Source organism: Drosophila ficusphila, unplaced genomic scaffold (assembly GCF_018152265.1).
Source record: "Drosophila ficusphila isolate 14025-0441.05 unplaced genomic scaffold, ASM1815226v1 contig_842, whole genome shotgun sequence".
In the NCBI taxonomy this organism is placed as follows: Eukaryota; Metazoa; Arthropoda; class Insecta; order Diptera; family Drosophilidae; genus Drosophila; species Drosophila ficusphila.
In genome coordinates this window covers 36,162-47,500 of record NW_025064793.1, presented here as the reverse complement: position 1 = coordinate 47,500, position 11,339 = coordinate 36,162, and the positions used below count along the sequence as shown (strand labels likewise).

General features: G+C 37.0%; 1 non-coding gene and 1 pseudogene across 1 annotated transcript; both read left to right on the top strand.

Moving 5' to 3' along the window:
- Positions 1–368: 368 nt before the first annotated feature.
- Positions 369–548, top strand: LOC122320821. The gene has a single exon (XR_006245861.1). It is a non-coding gene; the product is annotated as a 5.8S ribosomal RNA (ribosomal RNA).
- A 438-nt stretch (positions 549–986) lies between these two features.
- Positions 987–7,759, top strand: LOC122320838 (annotated as a pseudogene).
- Positions 7,760–11,339: the final 3,580 nt, after the last annotated feature.

Sequence of the window (11,339 nt, the reverse complement as noted above, 5' to 3'; positions counted from 1 at the left end):
ATGAAACTTGCGTGTATATGGACCATAATATACACGCGTTGCGAATATGTATTGTTCATCATAGTTATGGGCATACATTGGCTAATGCAACAACCTAAAATGTTGAATGTTGTACCTGGTTTACTTCAGGTTAATGTTTTATATAAAAAACGCAATATTATATCACATTAAAATTATATGAAATTGTAAATTATCCAAGTAATAAATGGTATAATATTGTTTATATAAAACTAAGACATTTCGCAGCATTTCGTTTTAGGTATAAAAAAAAAGATTTATTGAAGGAATTGATATATGCCAGTAAAATGGTGTATTTTTAATTTCTTTCAATAAATTCATATTTGACAAATTGAAATAATAAATATAAAAACTCTAAGCGGTGGATCACTCGGCTCATGGGTCGATGAAGAACGCAGCAAACTGTGCGTCATCGTGTGAACTGCAGGACACATGAACATCGACATTTTGAACGCATATCGCAGTCCATGCTGTTATGGTACTTTAATTAATTTTTTAGTGCTGCTTGGACTACATATGGTTGAGGGTTGTAAGACTATGCTAATTAAGTTGTTTAGAAATTTGGTAATCAAATTTCTAAGCATATGGTATATTATTGGATAAAAATTTTAATTAAATATAATTATTATTTTTATTCATAATATTAAAATATCTATGGAAAACATTATCTCACATTATAAATAATTTGATTGTGAAAAACGAAGAAAAATATTTTCATTTTCAATCATATAATACTGAGGAATGTCTAGCATAAAAAATGTTTGAAATATTTTTCATCTAGAATTGTCTCTTATTAATGATTTAGTAAAATTGAAATCTTTTGTAAATGTTATTGTTCTTCGTTAAATTCGTTTAAAACTCATAACTAAATTAAAACTAATTAACGAAAAAAATTTTTATACGAATTCATTAAATGTTTCTCCATTATATAAATGTAAAGAATATATTGAAAAAAAAAATGTTATATACAACCTCAACTCATATGGGACTACCCCCTGAATTTAAGCATATTAATTAGGGGAGGAAAAGAAACTAACTAGGATTTTCTTAGTAGCGGCGAGCGAAAAGAAATCAGTTCAGCACTAAGTCACTTTGTCTATATGGCAAATGTGAGATGCAGTGTATGGAGCGTCAATATTCTAGTATGAGAAATTAACGATTTAAGTCCTTCTTAAATGAGGCCATTTACCCATAGAGGGTGCCAGGCCCGTATAACGTTAATGATTACTAGATGATGTTTCCAAAGAGTCGTGTTGCTTGATAGTGCAGCACTAAGTGGGTGGTAAACTCCATCTAAAACTAAATATAACCATGAGACCGATAGTAAACAAGTACCGTGAGGGAAAGTTGAAAAGAACTCTGAATAGAGAGTTAAATAGTACGTGAAACTGCTTAGAGGTTAAGCCCGATGAACCTGAATATCCATTATGGAAAATTCATCATTAAAATTGTAATATTTAAACAATATTATGATAATAGTGTGCATTTTTTCCATATAAGGACATTGTAATCTATTAGCATACAAAATTTATCATAAAATATGGCTTATAGTTTATTTAAATTAAAATGCTTGCGTTTTAACACAAAATAAATGTCATTAATTTGATAAAGTGCTGATAGATTTATATGATTACAGTGCGTTAATTTTTCGGAATTATATAATGGCATAATTATCAATGATTTTTGTGTTTATTATATGCACTTGTATGATTAACAATGCGAAAGATTCAGGATACCTTCGGGACCCGTCTTGAAACACGGACCAAGGAGTCTAACATATGTGCAAGTTATTGGGATATAAACCTAATAGCGTAATTAACTTGACTAATAATGGGATTAGTTTTTTAACTATTTATAGTTAATTAACACAATCCCGGGGCGTTCTATATAGTTATGTATAATGATATTTATATTATTTATGCCTCTAACTGGAACGTACCTTGAGCATATATGCTGTGACCCGAAAGATGGTGAACTATACTTGATCAGGTTGAAGTCAGGGGAAACCCTGATGGAAGACCGAAACAGTTCTGACGTGCAAATCGATTGTCAGAATTGAGTATAGGGGCGAAAGACCAATCGAACCATCTAGTAGCTGGTTCCTTCCGAAGTTTCCCTCAGGATAGCTGGTGCATTTTAATATTATATAAAATAATCTTATCTGGTAAAGCGAATGATTAGAGGCCTTAGGGTCGAAACGATCTTAACCTATTCTCAAACTTTAAATGGGTAAGAACCTTAACTTTCTTGATATGAAGTTTAAGGTTATGATATAATGTGCCCAGTGGGCCACTTTTGGTAAGCAGAACTGGCGCTGTGGGATGAACCAAACGTAATGTTACGGTGCCCAAATTAACAACTCATGCAGATACCATGAAAGGCGTTGGTTGCTTAAAACAGCAGGACGGTGATCATGGAAGTCGAAATCCGCTAAGGAGTGTGTAACAACTCACCTGCCGAAGCAACTAGCCCTTAAAATGGATGGCGCTTAAGTTGTATACCTATACATTACCGCTAAAGTAGATGATTTATATTACTTGTAATATAAATTTTGAAACTTTAGTGAGTAGGAAGGTACAATGGTATGCGTAGAAGTGTTTGGCGTAAGCCTGCATGGAGCTGCCATTGGTACAGATCTTGGTGGTAGTAGCAAATAATCGAATGAGACCTTGGAGGACTGAAGTGGAGAAGGGTTTCGTGTGAACAGTGGTTGATCACGAGTTAGTCGGTCCTAAGTTCAAGGCGAAAGCCGAAAATTTTCAAGTAAAAAACTAATGACTAAATAAATATATATACAAGCCAAAAATAATATACTTGAATAATTTTGAACGAAAGGGAATACGGTTCCAATTCCGTAACCTGTTGAGTATCCGTTTGTTATTAAATATGGGCCTCGTGCTCATCCTGGCAACAGGAACGACCATAAAGAAGCCGTCGAGAGATATCGGAAGAGTTTTCTTTTCTGTTTTATAGCCGTACTACCATGGAAGTCTTTCGCAGAGAGATATGGTAGATGGGCTAGAAGAGCATGACATATACTGTTGTGTCGATATTTTCTCCTCGGACCTTGAAAATTTATGGTGGGGACACGCAAACTTCTCAACAGGCCGTACCAATATCCGCAGCTGGTCTCCAAGGTGAAGAGTCTCTAGTCGATAGAATAATGTAGGTAAGGGAAGTCGGCAAATTAGATCCGTAACTTCGGGATAAGGATTGGCTCTGAAGATTGAGATAGTCGGGCTTGATTGGGAAACAATAACATGGTTTATGTGCTCGTTCTGGGTAAATAGAGTGTCTATCATTTATGGTGGTTACTTGTTCCCCGGATAGTTTAGTTACGTAGCCAATTGTGGAACTTTCTTGCTAAAATTTTTAAGAATACTAATTGGCTCAAACCGATTAGTTCTTATTAATTATAACGATTATCAATTAACAATCAATTCAGAACTGGCACGGACTTGGGGAATCCGACTGTCTAATTAAAACAAAGCATTGTGATGGCCCTAGCGGGTGTTGACACAATGTGATTTCTGCCCAGTGCTCTGAATGTCAAAGTGAAGAAATTCAAGTAAGCGCGGGTCAACGGCGGGAGTAACTATGACTCTCTTACTCTAGGCAATCATGCGGAAACTACGGGGCTACCGCCCCGTAGTATGTAATCCCCTGTGGAGAGCCGAGGTCCTTCAATCTATCATCGATAGGGCGGAGGATCTTGGACCGGAAACCACTCTCCAATGTTTGTCCAACTACCTCCTGGAAATTTTTCCGGCACAGAATGCACCCCACATTCTGACGAGGCCTCCCCGGAGGCCCCGAAATAGGAGGGAAAGTAGAAGGCAGCAGTACGCAATGGTGCAGCGTAACTGGGACAAACATAAGGGGAGATGCATAAAATCCTTGCTTGATGGAGCTGATGAGTCGGTAATGCCAAACAGAGAAATTATGGAACCCTACTGGAGAGAAGTGATGACCCAACCCAGCCCAAGCTCTTGCGAGAACACACGGTTCCACATGGAACACGCGCTTGAGAGGGTTTGGTCCCCTATTAATGAACGGGACTTAAGGGTAAACAAGGTGCCATTATCTTCATCTCCGGGGCCTGACGGGATATCTCCAAAAACTGCCAGGAGTATTCCAACGGGTATTATGCTTCGCATAATGAACCTTATTCTCTGGTGCGGCAATCTACCACAACCATCACGACTGGCCAGAACCATCTTCATCCCGAAGATGGCGACGGCAACTCGTCCGCAAGACTTTCGTCCCATTTCGGTCCCCTCGGTCTTGGTTAGGCAACTAAATGCTATTCTAGCAACCCGATTGACCTCATCAATCAATTGGGACCCGCGTCAGCGGGGGTTCCTGCCTACCGATGGGTGTGCCGATAATGCGACGATAGTCGACTTAATTCTGAGGGAAAGCCATAAACGTTGGAAATCATGCTACATCGCGACACTAGATGTTAGCAAGGCATTTGATTCTGTATCTCATGCCGCAATCAAAAACACCTTGATTGCATATGGCCTACCAAAGGATTTCGTCGACTACGTACAGAGATCGTACGAGGTCGGGGGCACCACACTCAATGGGGAGGGCTGGATATCAGATGTGATCAGACCTGCGCGAGGTGTTAAGCAAGGGGATCCTCTGTCTCCAGTTCTATTCAACTTGATCATGGATCGGTTGCTTAGATCCCTACCCAAAGAGATTGGTGCCAAAGTCGGAAATGCCATGATAAACGCGGCAGCATTCGCTGATGATCTGGTCCTTTTTGCGGAAACTCCGATGGGCCTTCAAAAATTGTTGGACAAAACAGTTGACTTTTTGTCTTCTGTGGGACTCGACCTAAATGCTAACAAGTGTTTCACTGTTAGCATAAAGGGACAGCCGAAACAAAAGTGTAGTGTTGTAACGCAACACAGCTTTCGTGTAGGCTCGCGAGAATGTCCTTCAATGAAGCGCACCGACGAGTGGAAGTATTTAGGTATCCGGTTCACAGCGGAGGGGAGGGCCCGGTACAATCCAGCGGAAGACTTCGGTCCGAAGCTGTTGAGATTGACACGGGCCCCCCTGAAGCCACAACAGAAGTTATTTGCCCTTAGGACTGTCCTTATCCCACAACTCTATCACAAGCTGACCCTTGGGAGTGTGACGATAGGCGTTCTAAGAAAATCTGACAAATTGGTACGATTCTATATCCGGAAATGGTTAGATCTTCCGGCGGATGTGCCAGTATCCTTCTTCCACGCCCCCCATAATTCTGGGGGACTCGGGATCCCATCATTAAGATGGATAGCTCCAATGCTTCGTTTAAAACGATTGAGCAGCATTAAGTGGCCCCACCTCGAACAATCCGAGGCGGCCAGCTGTTTCATGGACGACGAAATGCGGCGGGCCCGGGTTAGATTACTAGCGGGAGGTACGGAACTGCTTTCACGTTCGGACATAGAGTCGTACTGGGCAAATAGGTTGTACATGTCTGTTGATGGCAGCGGTCTCCGTGAAGCTGGTAAATTCCACCAGCAACATGGATGGGTAAGTCAACCCACGCGTTTACTAACAGGAAAGGAATATTTGAACGGAATCAAGTTGCGGATAAATGCCCTACCTTCAAAGTCTCGTACTACGAGGGGACGGCACGAATTGGATAGACTGTGTCGTGCAGGATGTGATGCTTCCGAAACAACAAACCACATCTTGCAGAAATGTTACCGTACGCATGGAAGGCGGGTAGCTAGACACAACAGCGTAGTAAATTCAATCAAGTTGGGACTTGAGAGAAAAGGCTGCGTTGTTCATGTCGAACCAAGTCTGCAATGCGAATCCGGCTTGAATAAACCTGACCTGGTGGCTATCCGACAAAATCACATTTATGTGATAGACGCTCAGGTTGTGACAGACGGACACTCGATCGACGATGCGCACAAACGCAAAGTCGAGAGATACGACAGACCGGACATACGTACTGAATTGCGGCGACAATACGGAGGGACATGTGACATCGAGTTCCACTCCGCAACACTAAACTGGAGGGGGATCTGGAGTAGTCAGTCCGTAAAACGATTGATTGCAAAGGACCTCCTAGCTACTGGTGATAGTAATATCATCAGTATCAGGGCAGTGAAAGGAGGCATTTATTGCTTTAGACATTTTATGTATTGGAGCGGTTACTCTGGCGGTGCGGGTTGATGAAAGCACTGTGGTTATGCAAAATTGCCTGCTACCTTGGCACAACATCCAAAAAAGGTATAAACATCGCAAGTTGTCATATGAGGAGGGTTTTAGTACGTAGGCGCTGTAGAACTTCGGTTCTGATAGAACAGTGAATCGTGCATGCTATGAACTCTAATAAGAGATTAGTAGTATCTTTCGAAGATTTCCCTTCCTTAGCGATCAAAAAAAAAAAAAAAAAAAAAAAAAAATAGCCAAATGCCTCGTCATCTAATTAGTGACGCGCATGAATGGATTAACGAGATTCCTACTGTCCCTATCTACTATCTAGCGAAACCACAGCCAAGGGAACGGGCTTGGAATAATTAGCGGGGAAAGAAGACCCTTTTGAGCTTGACTCTAATCTGGCAGTGTAAGGAGACATAAGAGGTGTAGAATAAGTGGGAGATATTAGGCTTCGGTTTGATATCGCCAATGAAATACCACTACTCTTATTGTTTCCTTACTTACTTGATTAAATGGAACGTGTATCATTTCCTAGCCATTATACGGATATATTTATTATATCTTATGGTATTGGGTTTTGATGCAAGCTTCTTGATCAAAGTATCACGAGTTTGTTATATAATCGCAAACAAATTCTTTAATAAAACGATGCATTTATGTATTTTTGATTTGAAAATTTGGTATAACTCCAATTACTCAGGTATGATCCAATTCAAGGACATTGCCAGGTAGGGAGTTTGACTGGGGCGGTACATCTCTCAAATAATAACGGAGGTGTCCCAAGGCCAGCTCAGTGCGGACAGAAACCACACATAGAGCAAAAGGGCAAATGCTGACTTGATCTCGGTGTTCTAGTACACACAGGGACAGCAAAAGCTCGGCCTATCGATCCTTTTGGTTTAAAGAGTTTTTAACAAGAGGTGTCAGAAAAGTTACCATAGGGATAACTGGCTTGTGGCGGCCAAGCGTTCATAGCGACGTCGCTTTTTGATCCTTCGATGTCGGCTCTTCCTATCATTGTGAAGCAAAATTCACCAAGCGTTGGATTGTTCACCCATGCAAGGGAACGTGAGCTGGGTTTAGACCGTCGTGAGACAGGTTAGTTTTACCCTACTAATGACAAAACGTTGTTGCGACAGCATTCCTGCGTAGTACGAGAGGAACCGCAGGTACGGGCCAATGGCACAATACTTGTTCGAGCGAACAGTGGTATGACGCTACGTCCGTTGGATTATGCCTGAACGCCTCTAAGGTCGTATCCGTGCTGGACTGCAATGATAAATAAGGGGCAATTTGCATTGTATGGCTTCTAAACCATTTAAAGTTTATAATTCATTTTATAAACGACAATGGATGTGATGCCAATGTAATTTGTAACATAGTAAATTGGGAGGATCTTCGATCACCTGATGCCGCGCTAGTTACATATAAAAACATTATTTAATACAATGACAAAGCCTAGAATCAATTGTAAACGACTTTTGTAACAGGCAAGGTGTTGTAAGTGGTTGAGCAGCTGCCATACTGCGATCCACTGAAGCTTATCCTTTGCTTGATGATTCGATATTTAATAAAATAACGAAATGGAAAGAATATTATAATTATTAAATTTATTTTGATAATTATAATTTTGGATTTTTGGGGAATCCAAAGAAAAAGGTAGCCAAAAAGTACTCGTCATATTATTAGTGACGCATATAAGATCATGTCAAAGTAAAAGAAACAAAGTAATGTTTGAGATTAACTATGAATCCACTTTTACGGTAGCCAAATGTCCCGTCATATTATTAGTGACGCATATAAGATCATGTCAAAGTAAAAGAAACAAAGTAATGTTTGAGATTAACTATGAATCCACTTTTACGGTAGCCAAATGTTCCGTCATATTATTAGTGACGCATATAAGATCATGTCAAAGTAAAAGAAACAAAGTAATGTTTGAGATTAACTATGAATCCACTTTTACGGTAGCCAAATGTTCCGTCATATTATTAGTGACGCATATAAGATCATGTCAAAGTAAAAGAAACAAAGTAATGTTTGAGATTAACTATGAATCCACTTTTACGGTAGCCAAATGTCCCGTCATATTATTAGTGACGCATATAAGATCATGTCAAAGTAAAAGAAACAAAGTAATGTTTGAGATTAACTATGAATCCACTTTTACCGTAGCCAAATATTCCGTCATATTATTAGTGACGCATATAAGATCATGTCAAAGTAAAAGAAACAAAGTAATGTTTGAGATTAACTATGAATCCACTTTTACGGTAGCCAAATGTTCCGTCATATTATGTGACGCATATAAGATCATGTCAAAGTAAAAGAAACAAAGTAATGTTTGAGATTAACTATGAATCCACTTTTACGGTAGCCAAATGTTCCGTCATATTATTAGTGACGCATATAAGATCATGTCAAAGTAAAAGAAACAAAGTAATGTTTGAGATTAACTATGAATCCACTTTTACGGTAGCCAAATGTTCCGTCATATTATTAGTGACGCATATAAGATCATGTCAAAGTAAAAGAAACAAAGTAATGTTTGAGATTAACTATGAATCCACTTTTACGGTAGCCAAATGTTCCGTCATATTATTAGTGACGCATATAAGATCATGTCAAAGTAAAAGAAACAAAGTAATGTTTGAGATTAACTATGAATCCACTTTTACGGTAGCCAAATGTCCCGTCATATTATTAGTGACGCATATAAGATCATGTCAAAGTAAAAGAAACAAAGTAATGTTTGAGATTAACTATGAATCCACTTTTACGGTAGCCAAATGTCCCGTCATATTATTAGTGACGCATATAAGATCATGTCAAAGTAAAAGAAACAAAGTAATGTTTGAGATTAACTATGAATCCACTTTTACCGTAGCCAAATATTCCGTCATATTATTAGTGACGCATATAAGATCATGTCAAAGTAAAAGAAACAAAGTAATGTTTGAGATTAACTATGAATCCACTTTTACGGTAGCCAAATGTCCCGTCATATTATTAGTGACGCATATAAGATCATGTCAAAGTAAAAGAAACAAAGTAATGTTTGAGATTAACTATGAATCCACTTTTACCGTAGCCAAATGTTCCGTCATATTATTAGTGACGCATATAAGATCATGTCAAAGTAAAAGAAACAAAGTAATGTTTGAGATTAACTATGAATCCACTTTTACGGTAGCCAAATGTTCCGTCATATTATTAGTGACGCATATAAGATCATGTCAAAGTAAAAGAAACAAAGTAATGTTTGAGATTAACTATGAATCCACTTTTACGGTAGCCAAATGTCCCGTCATATTATTAGTGACGCATATAAGATCATGTCAAAGTAAAAGAAACAAAGTAATGTTTGAGATTAACTATGAATCCACTTTTACCGTAGCCAAATATTCCGTCATATTATTAGTGACGCATATAAGATCATGTCAAAGTAAAAGAAACAAAGTAATGTTTGAGATTAACTATGAATCCACTTTTACGGTAGCCAAATGTCCCGTCATATTATTAGTGACGCATATAAGATCATGTCAAAGTAAAAGAAACAAAGTAATGTTTGAGATAACTATATATAAACCTCTTTACGGTAACCAAGAGTCTCGTCACATTAATAATAATAGTTAATGAATGTATAGCCATATAGATGATTGGTGACCGGTAATGAATAAAAAAAAAACCTATATTTAATATATCTATAAATAATACATATTATTTGCGGAATCGTTCATATAATATTATACTATGATATAATATTATTAAAATAGGTAATTAATTTATTATTACGATATAAGTCACCCTGACTAACAAAAGATTTTTTAAAATACACAATTGAATGGCGGGAGTAACTGTAACTTTTAAAGTGTAGTTCAATGCCTTGTTAATCAATTAGTAATGTTCATCAATAAATTAATCAAATTCCTACTGTCCCGAAGAATTGCTACTGGGATAAAATTAAATTAAACCAACGCGGCTGGTGCTCACACTAAACACTTTTTTTCCATTAAAAATCATTATAGGTAGGCAAGGCAGTTTTGCCGATCAAAGTATTCTTCAAAATATATGAAATTATGATATCCGATATATATATATATATATATATGATATCAATAATATAAATAAATTTACCATATACATATGAAAATCAGTATGAATATCAATTATATGAAGAAATATATATCATATGTATATAAAAAAGTATGAAATATACCTATAAACCTACCTATAAGTGGTTGCCGACTCAAGTATTGTTTAAAACATATGATATGCATATGATTTTGTCAATAATATTAATAAATTAATCATATACATATGAAAATCAGCATAAATATCAATTATATTAAGAAATATATCATATGTATATAAAAAAGTATGAAATATACCTATAAACTCTTAAGTAAATTAAGAGAAAGCCACAGTGTGGGCTCATCTAGTACTGAAAACACCCGATATCTAGATAGGGTGTTCAAAAACTATTATAGGTAGGCAGTGGTTGCCGACCCAAGTATTGTTCAAAACATATGATATGCATATGATTTTGTCAATAATATTAATAAATTAACCATATACATATGAAAATCAGCATAAATATCAATTATATTAAGAAATATAACATATGTATATAAAAAAGTATGAAATATACCTATAAACTCTTAAGTAAATTGAGAAAAAGCCACAGTGTGGGCTCATCTAGTACAGAAAACACCCGATATCTAGATAGGGTGTTCAAAAACTATTATAGGTAGGCAGTGGTTGCCGACCCAAGTATTGTTCAAAACATATGATATGCATATGATTTTGTCAATAATATAAATAAATTTAACCATATACATATGAAAATCAACATAAATATCAATTATATTAAGAAATATATCATATGTATATAAAAAAGTATGAAATATACCTATAAACTCTTAAGTAAATTAAGAGAAAGCCACAGTGTGGGCTCATCTAGTACAGAAAACACCCGATATCTAGATAGGGTGTTCAAAAACTATTATAGGTAGGCAGTGGTTGCCGACCCAAGTATTGTTCAAAACATATGATATGCATATGATTTTGTCAATAATATAAATAAATTTACCATATACATATGAAAATCAGCATAAATATAAATTATATGAAGAAGTAATTCA